Below are 4,201 nucleotides of genomic sequence, written 5' to 3' on the forward strand. Positions count from 1 at the left end.
ATTATATGTTTTTATTTATTTGTTAGGATGTTATGGAGTCTATTAATATGTCATGTGAGAGATGATATGAGTTATCTAAGAAAATTGAAGTTTCTTCTCTTTGTCTCATCTGTTCATTTGGAATTCTCCCCTCTTCTTTTCTACTTCTCCCTTATAAATTTCTTATTCTATTTGTCACACATAAATTGATATCAGAGGCAAATCTATGTCCATTACTAATAGCTATGATATCAGCCTTGCTTTTCCCAGTCTGAAGGATGAGTTTACATTAACTCCTCCAAAAACCCTTTCTTTTCACTCCGTATTATCCTCATGTCAAACACCTTGAGAACCTAATGTGGTGAGTATCTCACAAAATCCATCACCAAGACGCCAATATAATTAGCCTCTTTTCCATCATCCTACTAGAGAACATCAGTAGTAATCACCAAGGCACTACACTGATACCAACTGGTATTAAAAACAATGTGGCAGCAACCACCATCGATAGAAGAACCATAATGATGTTTTCTCACAGAAATCTTCAGTAAATGCTCTGCATGATGCCGAGCTATCATATGCGCAACCTCCTTGGCTATGGCACCAGCAATAATATCTTCATTCTCACTGAAAGCTCATAGCAGCCCTGAGTAAATGAAAATTTTTCCACCAGCATTGATAGTTTTATCTTTATCCACCACATCAATGTACCATTTTAGCTCATCCAAATGGGATGTACGATATTTCATAGACTTCATCATTCGAAGACCATGATTAAGTGCTTCGATGATCTTCTCAACAATAAGTCGAGCTTTGATAGTTTGGATATTACTGTCGAGGATAATAGATTCAACATTCTTAAAATTTTGACACTAAAGCTCACCGAGTTCACCCTCGTCAGTTGGAGATGTGATGATGAAGTGAGAAACTATCTCTTCATGCCCTATGTGGGAATAAAAGTGCAAAGACCATGTGATTGAAAGGAATCTATGGTAGGCACAAACTCTATTCTGGTTGATTAAGGAAGCACTCACAACTTCTTAAGTTCCACGACTGCTCAATGACTTAAATGTGATGTGAAGACAATTTTGAATATTGAGGTATATGTGGCTAACAATCATTCTTTATGCTGCAAATCTGTCTGTCTGAACTTTACATGGCGAGTGCAGGGCCAAGAATTTACTACAAATGTTTTTCTCCTTCCACTTGATGAGTATGATCTCATCCTTGGAGTTTAATAGCTTTCTTCTTTAGGAGCTATCTTGTGGAAATTCAATGATCTCCAACATTTGTTGCAAGGGAAACAAGAAACATCTCTACAATTCATTACTAACCATAGTTTGGAGAAGTTGCTATCCCATACATCAGAAATCACCTTCAATCATCTGTTGGCCATTCCTGAACTGTATACCATTATGGAGACTAATTCATGTTTTAATGACTCTTGGTTTGAGTTGCAGCACTTACTCAAGGAATTCTCCCATGTTTTTTATGACAAGAAATCACTTACTTCTCATAGAGAATGTGGCCATCACATTGAACTAAAGTAAGGAACTTATCCCATCAATATCTGGCCTTATCTATATAATGGGTTATATATATAAAGATGAGATTGAGAAAATGACTTAGGAAATGCTTGATGCAGGCATCATTTAGAAGAGTCACAATCCCTTTGCAAGTCCTGTTGTTTTAGTAAAGAAGAAAGATGGGTCGTGGCGGGTGTGTGGATTATAGAGCCCTAAACTAAGCAACTATCAAGAATAAGTTTCCCATACCAATCATCGAGGAACTGTTGGATGAATTGGGCGGCTCTAGAATTTTTTCAAAACTTGATCTTTAGTAAAGATACTGCCAAGTTTGTATGGAACCACGTGATGTTTATAAAACCACCTTTCGTACGCACGAGGGCCATTATGAATTTCTCATGATGCCTTTTGGCCTCACAAATGCTCCATCAACATTCCAACAGCTGATGAATGCTGTATTCCAAGCTTACCTACTTAAGTTCATTCTTGTGTTTTTTGATGATATACTTATATATAGCAATTCAAGGGAAGTATATATACAACATTTTGATGGTGGTATTGGAAGTGTTACAATAGTATCATCTCTTTGCTAAGATGAAGAAATGGCAGTTTGGGTATTCACAAATTGAGTAATTGGGCCATCTCATCAATAAGAATGACATACGAACAGATCCTAATAAAATTGAAGCTATTCAATCGTGGTCGACTCCTAAGACTGTGAAGTAACTCTGAGGATTTTTGGGGCTCATTAGATACTATCAACAATTTGTGGCTAGCTACGGGCAAGATATGTTGAAGAAAGAAGCATTCACTTGGACTACTTCAGCACAGGAGTCCTTTGAACATCTCAAAGAAGCCATGGTTACAACTCCAGTATTATGCCTTCCTAATTTTAATAAGGTTTTTATTGTGGAAGCAGACACTTCGGGAGACGGCATTGGAGCAATTCTCATGCAACGAGGCCTTCCACTATCAGCAAAACATTAGCTCCTAAACATCAGCTCCTATCAATTTATGGAAAAGAAATGTTGGCCATCATGTTTGGTATTAAGAAGTGGGAGGATTATTTGACTAACACTCACTTTATCATCAAAACAGACCATCAAAGTTTAAAGCACTTGCTTGAACAAAGGCTTAGTACCCACTCTCAGTAAGCATCGATTGCTAAGTTGATGCAATTTGATTATGAGATACAGTTCAAACAAGGAAAACAAAATATTGTGGCCGATGCTTTGTCTAAGAAACCTACAATTTCTTGCCACACAATCATCAGCAAGGTACTTTCCTCTTCCTTATATGAGGCCATAAAGCAATCATGGGTAGAAGATACATAGTTAAAGCACATATGTGAAGCCAAAGAACAAGACCCTCAATTATTTCCTAAATATATTTGGAATAATGTGGAATTACACCGAAACAGGAAATTGATGGTGGGGAATGTTTGCTGATGTTAGGCAATAGTTGCTTAAACACTTTCATGGTTTAGCTATCCAAGGTCATTCTGGAGTTCTCGCAACCACAAGGAGGTTTGTTAGAGTTGTTTACTAGAAACTGTTGCAAAAGGATGGGAGTTTATTTGGAAGTGTAGCTCCTGCCAACTTTACAAGCAAGAAAATATTGTTGCACCCGACTTATTACAACCATTGCCTATTCCAAAAGGAGTTTTCATGGACATTTCTATAGATTTAGTGGAAAGTCTTTCGAGGTCTCATGGCAAGACTATTATTTTGGTGGTAGTGGATCGCTTCACCAAATACGAACACTTCATCATCTTTTAACATCCTTACTAGGCCCATTTGGTCGCTCATGTATTTTTAGACTCTATCTATAAGGGTGAGTTTAGATTGCGGAATAGGAATAGGAATGAAATGAATGAGAATGGTAATGGTAATGGGAAGGAATAGTAATGGGAAGAAAACTGTGCTTGGTTGAAATAAAAGTCATTGGGAATGGGAAAAAGGAAAAAGGCAAAATACAATAAAGTTACTATTTTTCCTTTAGTGTAAATAAATAATTTTGAAAAATATTTTTATGACAACTTTTTAATTTGTGAAATATTTTTGTGTATTTTTATTTACTTAAATTCTTAACAAATATTAATTAAATAATTCACTTTAATTATTATTAATTTTAAAGTAGTATAATTAGGTAATATAAATAAAGGGAAAATTCTTTCACTCACCTAAGTCAGTTTTCAAAACTTCCCAAAAACCTCGACTTTTGCACACCCGGACGATCCCTCAGTTATATTTTACATTCCCTTTTAACTTACGGTAAGTTGAAGTGGGTCCATGATATGAAATTTCTTTTTGCCTTTGCAAAAGGAGGGAAAAATGGCGTAATCATAGTCATCGTGTCAGGAACTTTTATGCATAGATTTTCCAATGCCTCCACCTGCTTTTTCTCAAACAAAGTTTGAGGGTGCTTATATCTTGCTTCTTCTTGTTCTTGTTCTTATTCTTGTTCTTCTTTTCTTCTTCTCATTTGGTGTACTCAATTTTAGCTCTTCACGATTAAATTATGGAGAGTTTTTGTCTTTCTTCACTGAGATACAAGAGGATCGAGTCGTAGCGTCAGGGGCCCGAGTGAGTTCGCGTTTTAGCCATTGCCACCCCTTCCGGGTCCGCAGAGTTGTGTTGTAGCCATTACCACTCTTCAGGTCCGCGATCCATGATGCGTGTAATGAATGCATTCTT

Source organism: Dioscorea cayenensis, chromosome 2 (assembly GCF_009730915.1).
Source record: "Dioscorea cayenensis subsp. rotundata cultivar TDr96_F1 chromosome 2, TDr96_F1_v2_PseudoChromosome.rev07_lg8_w22 25.fasta, whole genome shotgun sequence".
In the NCBI taxonomy this organism is placed as follows: Eukaryota; Viridiplantae; Streptophyta; class Magnoliopsida; order Dioscoreales; family Dioscoreaceae; genus Dioscorea; species Dioscorea cayenensis.